The sequence below is a fragment of the Haemaphysalis longicornis genome, unplaced genomic scaffold, assembly GCF_048455015.1.
Source record: "Haemaphysalis longicornis isolate Haplotype H1 unplaced genomic scaffold, Haemaphysalis longicornis Haplotype H1 scaffold_2, whole genome shotgun sequence".
NCBI classification, from domain to species: Eukaryota; Metazoa; Arthropoda; class Arachnida; order Ixodida; family Ixodidae; genus Haemaphysalis; species Haemaphysalis longicornis.
Genome location: NW_027526295.1, coordinates 100715068 through 100724732, shown reverse-complemented (window position 1 = coordinate 100724732; position 9665 = coordinate 100715068).

Genomic DNA, 9665 nt, shown 5'->3' with positions numbered 1-9665 from the left:
GTTGGGATGGTGTTTACCCGTGTGTTACTTCTTAAATGGTTCATTAAAGCCTTATACACTTTACGTGTTCATGGTATTTTCTTTCGCTCCTATTCCTGCGGGCGGCGTCGCTGATCCCAAGCTGCCTGCTCCGCAGGATGGCGTATGACGCTAGGATTGCTCATTTCGAAGTAACGTGCGCCAGTTCAGTTTTAGTTCACGAGAACACCACAAAATATCGTAGGTCATTTTGGCGTTGTTTTATCGATAATGATGGCTGCAGGAGAGATGACGCAAGCCGTGTTTGAGGATGATGGGCGATGTATTTACAATATTTACAAAGCGGCCAGTATGGAGTGCGCTCAAGCTGCATGTCACTCACTAGTTTGTCGTAATCGATTGTGGACCATGGCGTCATGGGTGATTTTTTATGTATGTCCCATGCAAATGTTTATTTTAACCCCTCTAATAATTTGAACACATGAAGTTTTCATGAAAGCGACCCCCACCTGGCTCATAGTATGGCTCCCAAACTCATTATTCCCAAAAATGTGGTCGAACTGGCTGCCTGCTTTGTATACTCTAGTGCAAGCAGTCAGGGGAGGGCGGGAGGTACGGTGTCCGAACACCTCCCGAAATTATCTGATCTCCGCATACCTCCCTTCCCTTTGCTTTTGCCTTCCCCCCTTTCCTATTTACATAATGCATCGATATGCTGTAATGTAAGAACAAACGTAATACGGGTTTCGGTTTATTAAAGCGAAGAAATGAGTAAAATTTTGTTGGGGCACAACAGATCCTTCTTTTTTGTTACTTTTGTTACCTGTGGTGCATAATACTTGATAACACCCCCCGAAAAATATTTCTAGCTATGCCACCGCCTATCAGTCGCAGCAAAAGAATTAATGTAAGAGGAAAAGAGAATATACCCAACACATCGGACATGCGGTGAGAGGACAGAATAATTTAAAAGTTACCGCTGATGTCTGTCACAACGAAACAGGCTATTTACGAAGAGAGTAATGAAAATGAAGCACGTACCAGGGCGAAGAACATGACGTGCTCTTCAACGGTGAGATCGTCGAACAGAATGTCGTCTTTAGGGCAGTATCCCATGCTCTCGCGGGCGTCTCTGGTGCAGGTTTTGATGTCGTAGCCGCCAACGATGACTTGGCCCGAGCTACAGTCTGCAAAGCCTGCGCATGTCAAAAAGGATTGATCACGACTCGTCCTTGTGGCTCGTCCTTTTTTTCCTGCACACGATACAAAAATATTGGGCTCGATAAAAGCAAAATAAACTAATCAGCGCGAGGAGATGGTGACTGGATGTGAAATACGTATAACAATCAAAGTTGAGGCATAACAGTATGTAATAACAACGTGTGGGTTCCAGATAGTTGGTAATACATTATATGAATATCAAGCGCAGAAACTCAGACAGGGGACAAACGGGACAGACACAACGCTTGTATCTGTCCTGATCTTCCCCTGGCAGAATTTTGGCGCTTGAAATTCGTATAACAGTATGTATTGACTCAACGAGTCAGACGGGGACCGTCCCTTATCGAGATCAATATATTCCAGGGTGGAGAGGGTTTATACACATCTCAGAAACCCTAGGCTTCAGTTGTGTTGCACGTACCTTGAAGATGAAAAGGAACAAGGGAAGGAAAACTGAAAAGTGGCATGAAAAAGTGAGTGAGGGAGAGAAGGATAGACGCAAATATAGGGTGGCTTGCCCAGGAGTTCTATGATACATGTAGTTGTGTGGTCGACAGGGCTGACGAGTTATAGCTGCTGTTGACAAGTGCCGGCTTCCAGTGGGCGAACAATCGTAATCAACGTCATACGTGCGTGCCCTTTGAACCACCAACCGTGCACGAGGATTACAAGCTTTTATCCGGCCACAGAACTCCATTTTGCTTCCGTCTTCCTTCTGTTATTTTTACTCAGGTGCGGCGCCATAGTCTTGAGGTGTGCACGTGTCGAGGAAGCATGGGCCAAAAGGTCAGTTCCCGTAAATATGCGAGGCGGAGGAGTGGGGCCTCCAACAGGCCGCCGGACAACGAGATGTCGAAACAAGCCACACCTACATTAGAACCTCGTTGATGGCTTTAAAAAAACGCGACAGGGAAATGTTCTATCCAGGAAAATTTACTATCCGGGAAGAAACGTATTATGGGGCATTTTAAGTGTTCACAATTTAGAGTTTAGTAACCTGGAAATTGTATCAACCGGGAGCGTATCAACGGGGAATTCTACTCTAGTCGCACCAAAGCCAGGGGGCTAAAGTGCCGTAAAGTCAACGCCGGATAGAACAACGCTTAGATGGTTAATAAGAAGCACCTTGCATAAAAAGACAACAAAAATAGTAAGTGTAATAAAAAGAAAAATGAGAACCTATCGGGAGCAAACAGAAACAGAAATGCAAAAACCTAACAAAAGCTGCCAATGAGGAGAACGTCATTAAAGTGAAAGTCATTAGTGGTTGGTAGAAAAGTGATCGGTTTTCATATTGTTAGAGATATTGACCCGGCCCGAACATTCTGACAACAAAACAATCTTTTTAACACGATTTTCGTGTTTTGAAAACCGGTTTGTGAGTTTTTTCACTCTAACAGTGTCAATTACAGCAAAATCTCGTTAATTCGAACGCGGTTAATTCTAACTTACAGTTAATTCCAACTGACGACCTTGTCCCGGCCCAGCCCAGCCCTGTATATTCAAATGGGAGAGAACTCCCGGTAATTCGAACGCGTCGGTTTCCAGAATGGTCAATTTTTACTTGGATCCTCTGGTTACCACCGCTTCTTGCTGAAGAAATCGGCCCAGGGTGATTACAATGTGTTGCAAATCCAAACCAAACCAAATTTACTAGGCATGCAAAACAACGAAACACAAAAAACAGCGTAGCGCGTGTGATACGCTGCGTGTCGGTGTCTTTTTCTTGCGTACAACCAACTCACCAATAAATTTCGCTCGCTGTTCGAGCTCCCAGAACATTAGTTACGAAATCACCCGCCACAAATGTGTAGTAGAGCCTCATTAGCGATAACCAATCCAGAGGTGGCTTCTTTTTGTTCACCCCGTGCATCGTGGCACAATATCCATTCATTGTAGAACCCACCCCCTAATTCCAACTCCGCTTAATTCGAACAGTCTGATGGCCCCCTTCGAGTTCGAATTAACGAGCTTTTACTCTATTTAGAAATTGATACGGAGACAAGGGGCACTATGTGTTCTTCTAGGAGCACGCTGGCAAAACAAGAATCAGTTCATGTCTGCTAAGACGGAGAAGCAGGTGAAGGATCGATCCCTTACACTTGTTTCCAACCAAAATCAACAGAACGATAGACATAAGGATCTATAACGAAACAGACACCAAAATAGCGGGCATAACTAGTATAACCGGTATGAACAAACTCAAGAGGAACGGTCTTTGAAATTAGACATGACGTTGCAAACCGTATGATACATGAACACAAAAACGAAAGGCACCAAAGAATGGCTAGAATTTACAATGGGAAAATGAAATACACATACAGAAGCAAGGAGTTTCTTCGTTCAGGAAAAATGGTGCAAAAAGACTATGCATGGTATCCGGTCCTTTCTAATTGGGCATTTATGCTTTTCTACACGAAACGGAAGGATGCCACTACTTTCGTTTTTGCCATTTGCAAGGGTGCTGAATTAGGTAAATCAAGTAAAATTTGCAAAGCTAAACCACAGCAATTTTTTTCTTTGCAACAGCCGTGACCAGCCATTAATGTTGGACCCCTTCTTTTTATAAGCTCCTGTATCCACCTCAATCCCGTAGGCGCACTTCGGCCCCAGCCTGAACCACTGCCGTCGACTTGCTCGTCTGCAGACTGAAACCAGCCAGCACGATCGAAAGGTTCGCTATCAGTCCATTAACCATAACGTTCCGTACCTCCCTGAGGACAAGGTGCTACTTTGGATTACCACGCATAGGTCAGAGATATTCGAGAAATTTCTGCGTGGCTTCACAGGCCCCTCTACTGTGCTTGCAGAAGCGCTCCCCATGAACCGTCTTATCCCTCTAGTTGCGTTCGAGTGGATTAGTGCTACCGTAGTACCAAGAACCAAGGCTCGAATACCGAATGTACTTGTCGGTATTCGAGCCTTTCGTGCGGCGCAGTTTCCAAAGAGTTGTGTCTCTAAGGCAGCCTCCTCCTGAAGAGAAAATTGATGTGAGCAGTTTTTTGTGCGACACCACGTCCTGCACATTGGTTGCCACTGCATTACATGCATTGCTTACCTTATCTCAACCACTTCATTGGTTTCCCGCGTTTGACGATCTGGTTATTGTGGCATTTTTTACAGCCAAGTGACAAATGTTAAGTTGCGCAGATGAGACACCGCTACCGACAGCAGCGGCTTTAGGGGTCGAGTACGTCGCCGCACTTAGATCATGTGACCATCTCATAGTCGTCACACACAAAAAAATGTTACCGTGATGATTTTCACGTTGTTTTAGCAACGCCAGCGGATATTTTCTCACCTGTGACTAAATTGAGCAACGTAGTTTTGCCTGACCCGTTGTGGCCGAGCAGTACGGTGACCTGTTTTTCGTAGATGCGGAGGTTTACTTCGTTAGCAGCTATCACTCCGTCGTAGTCCTGGAAATGATTAGACAATTGAGAGCGGTTGAGAACACAACAGTTGCCCAGCTCTCCTGACTACCTATGCGTGATGGAAGCTCAAGGTTGTTAGGTCAACATTACTACACACCTACACGACACGTAAGCACGCACATAATCCCGCAAGCACACCGGCACGCGCACATGCACACACAAACACTCATCAGACTTTAGAATAAAGGGACTGTTGAATGCTAAACGAAGGAAAGGCTAGCAGTCAGGACACTCTATAAGTACCGGGCGGCCGTTGTATGGCACCTCCGTCGCTTCAGCGAACAGCGCCGCCCGTGGCGAACCGCTTGCCATTGGAATGCCGGTGGCGCTGAGCGCAGCATAGTTGTGCATGGCTTTCTGTCGTTCTGCTGCGGTACGCCTTGCAAAGCGTAGATAACTACAATGACTTTTTATGTCGGTAATTCTTGAGCCTGAAGGTGACTTTTAAGAGGCATGCCATGTGTGTGATTTACGACCGTACTCGGTAATTACAAATAGCAGACGACGCTCAATGCGCCAAGCTGGAAGTCAAGCTGGAAGTGAAAGTCCGTTCCTTCGTGCAAATGCTTCATGCCTGCATGCAGTTTGGCGTATCGAGGAATATATTGTAGCTAAATGCTCCTACAAAGCCGGTGTGTGAAGCCGATCCAGGAATGCTGCGGCGCAGGCCTTTGGCAGTTGATGACAAAGCGACGTCGTGCAGAAGCGAAACGTATATTGTGGAAGTTGGGGGGCGCCTTCTAAGGTTTACCTCAAAATAGAAATTGTGATGGACGACTCTTCCGTAAATTCATTAACTACGGCAGAAACGTGTTTGATTTCACAAAAAGATACTTACTACAGTCATCAGGAATCGTATACAGAGCAAATACCGCATGACAGTAGAACGTTATTGCTTGTCGTGATAAAGCATTGCTTTAAAAGAATTGCAATGGTTGCTGGCTAGCCGGTTAATAGTTTTCCAAAACACAATTCCTGCGTGACTGAAGTACGAGAGACAAGGGGGTGCCGGACACCTGTACTCAGTTTCACAACTGAAGGCTGCGGTCATTTTAAAAGCTGCTACCTAACTTAAAAAACCATGCACTACTCCGACTAACGACGGTGATGGTTTATCGCAAAGCTTTCTCGCGTGGGTTTTCTTGGTTACCTTCTGGATTTAAACTTTGACTAGTTGAGCTTTGAATTTAGCCAGCACGCTGTTTGGTATTTTGATCGCAGCGCCTTTGACTTCGACTACTTCCCATTCGATATCGCACGAAGAAAGCTTCGCGTTTAACCATCGTCGTCGTTAAACGGAGAGATGGATGATTTTGCTGTTTGATTCTGCCCTTCCATGCACCCCTCTCGAAATCGCAACTCCTTCCAGCGTGTCGGGATTGCGTCTGTGCTGGAGTACTCGGTCTGATGCACCCCTATTTGAGGCAATTACTCGCCCTTATTTGGTTTCTTCACAACGCATTACACGATGTTTTTAGGTACTCGGTAAAGAATACTTAAGCATTAAAAAACACAGGCTGAGGTTAACTATCGGTGTCATCCTTTATTCCACGCAGGTGGTAAAATGGTAAGGGGAGGGGTGATGGTTTATAGCTTGGCCTGTTGAGTGATTCTTAAAAAAATGACCACTTGGCTGTTTAAAAAATGACCACTACAAACGTGGGAGTTCCGCGTCGGCTCTCAGGCTCCCATGTTGTCACAGTGTCGCTCACCAAAACCGAAGACACAAAGCTCATGGTTACCGAAAGAAAGTGTAAACTGCCGCGACGTTTCAACGGCCCCACGGTAATCGATCTCGCACGTAAGTGCCTTTCCTTCAGAGCACACGTATCGAGGTATCCCATCGTTAAGGCTAACGTGAAAATCGTAGCCACTGAAACAAGTGAAGATAGTTTAAAGTGGTAGAAATGAATATTAATATTAGAAGTTTTATTCCTACCCAGATCGCGCGGAGCCTGGCGCAGAGCGCTGCAAAAAGCGCTCATGCCAATTTATCCCATTACCAAACTTAGAACCGTCAAATAAGTTTACTTAGCCGTTAGGGCATTTAAGAAGAAATGAAAACTAATAATAGTAGTTTTATTCGTACTCAGAATGGGTGGAGCTAAGCATAGACCGCTCAAAAAAGCGCTTATGTCATTGTAGCCCATACCCAACTTTAGAAGGGTCCGACAAGTTTACGTAGCCGTTATTGCATCTAAAAACCCAACATATCTGTCTAGATTTCGTTTCACTGCACATATCCACTCACAAAACCACCAAAACATTCAAAGCACCGAAGAAAACACTGAAAAACAACGGGAGGCTGATTAGTCCAGTTCACCGGCTCATTCCACTAACGAGGGGAGCGCCGAGTCGTGGCGCCACCCGTCCAGCTGCCGGGTCCGTATAGGGGAGGTACGTAGTTTTTCGTGTTGGTACATATTTGTGTTATGAAGTACTTCGAAAACTGGAAGTTTCTCTTTCTGAGGGACCATGACCTCTGAACTTTCAAAATACGCCTGCGACGGCATACTTCGGTAACGTGCTGCGTTAACTGTGCTCGCTTGACCTAACATACGCTAATATATAATTGTGTCTCATGCTCAGGGGTGGCGGCCAGCGCGACTCGGACAACTGGGAGTGAGGGCAACCTTTTTAACTTCTAACCCATGACTCACGGCTTTACCACGTTTGAGGACAAAGTGACTAGCCGGTAATTGTTTTATATGCGGCTTGGGTCACTATGACGGCCGAATCTCCGTGTTTTGCTATTTTAGGCGTTATTTTGCAAGCAATGAATAAATAAACCCCCCATATCTTTCGCCATTTTATTCTATCATGTATGAGTCCGGTCAAGCACCACATCACAAACCATAAAACGTAGGCCGAGAGACTGGCCAGTAACCAACGCCAGGGTCTACATTCCTGGTATGGTGTTGCCATCTGGCAGAACCCGATGCAAATACCTGTTACACTCGCGGAGGGACATCCACAGATCCACTCTTCGGTTTTTTAGGGACTAGTATCTTTGTGTGAAACCTAGCAAGGCCGCTGTGCACTTCATCTCTACCTTGCTCAACAGGATGGACTTCTCAGTCTGCTGTCGCCTACTAACCACTGCACGTCAATGTAAACAGCAGATCTCTTCGTGTGACGCTAAAGCAACGTTGTAGCAATGCGTCTGACCATCACAAATTCTTTGCTTCTTGAATGGCGCCTGTTGTGTGTTTTCTTGTTTTCACGGAAGTGCGAAATGTCTTGCGGAAACAGCACTTATTTGACTTGTACGCTCGAGCCTGCCAAGTGGCAGTGAACTTCACCACTTTCGTGATCTTGTGTGCAGCGTTGTCCGATTTAAACTATATTTGGCGTGCCGCTGATAAAAGGTAGCGTTTGAGAGTGATTTTGTTGGGTTTTTTAAGAGGGTGTTGTTCACTTGTGCAAGGGTGTTCTTCACTTGTACAAATCCCCCCGTTCGAAGTAAGAGCAAGGCGACAGAAACGCATGCTACAGAGTTTGCTCTGAATGGACCATATAAAGTAGCCGCAAATGTGTTGCACCAGAAGCGAGATTTTTCGTGATACATTGATTCCTGGCATAGTCTGTTATGACTCACTGGCGCGATGTTTGTGCGGGTCAGTCGCCCGCCGGTCGACCACCCCACCGCTTGTCGACGGAAACGAAAGGAGGCCGACAAGACACCGCGGCAGCCACTGATTGACAGCGGCTTTTGAGCGGCGTTGAGTGTTGTTGCCCCAAAAGGGATTAAGGAGCCACCGGTATTCCCCCGGCCTGAGCAACTGAACGCGTGTGCGCGTGAAAGCCCAGACGGCGACGACCGGACAATGGGACCCTGTGGCGGCGGCAGCACAGCGAAGGCAGTGGCGATGGTCAAGCCATTAACCCTTCCCGGAGTGATTCCACGAACCTTGTTAATCTGTGCTGTTAGGCTCCCTGGGAACGCAGCGCGCGGCAGACACCAAAAGAATACGCGGCGCCCGCGCGTCTTCCGTTCTTCCCCTCTGCTACAGGCTCCCGACGAGTGGCAAGGGTGTGTGTGTGTGCGTGTGCTGTGCATCTGCCGTCATACCTTAAAGGTGTGTCCCTACCCGAGGGCGGTGCTTCACAGCGAGGAACGTACACATCACCATTGGTCCGCATTGTTTTGTATGGGGATCCCTAACCTAGGGAACTAGGGATCGGGGGTCAACAAAAAGGGCGTGCTGCGGCCCGCCAAGATCTGTCTTCTGTCTTCATCTCGACAACTCACTGTAAAAATGTAAATAAACCCGTTGAGTTTGCTCTAAGCTCTCCCCTAGTCCTGGCTCGACGAAGCGACGGCGACCGGCCCCGCTACCAGCAGACTGCGGTCGCTACAACTCGCTACAAGACGCAACAACTGGATGGCAAGTGATGGGATCTGAGCCTGGAGGTCGGAGAATGATCAACACGCCGAGATCACGGAGACTGACAGCTGTGAACTGGTGAGTGCTGGCTTTGGTTTTTTGGTTGCCAGGCTGATAAGATAGAAGTGCAATCTTTTCGCTAGTAGAGGCTACCACAGAAGCAGTTGTTTCCGGCACTTCTGGGTAGATAGTGAGCCGCACCACACTAGTTCTCTGTCATGGATTGGAAGCGTTTGTTGAAGAATCAGCTGCTGATTCTGGGGGAGGAGCTGGGAGCAGAAGTAGATTCGGGGATGAAGAAGGACGAAATTGTTCGCGCTATCGAGGGCTTGAATCTCACCAGTGAAGATATTACAGAAACGTGGAATGAGATTCAAAAGCAACAGGAACAGGAGCGCGAGCAAAAGCGGGAGCAACAGGAGTGCCAGCTAAAGCAACAGGAGTGCCAGCTAAAGCAAAAAGAACTGGAAGTAGAACAGCTGCGCCTGGAAGTGGAAGTGAGGAAGATGGCTGAGGTTCAAGGAGTAGAGGTAGCAGGAAGACAAAATCTTTGTGATTTATCTAAGCTAATGCAACCCTTCCAAGTAGGGCAAGATGTGGGCCTCTTTCTTGTGAACTTCGAGAGAACCTGTGAAAAAGCGAA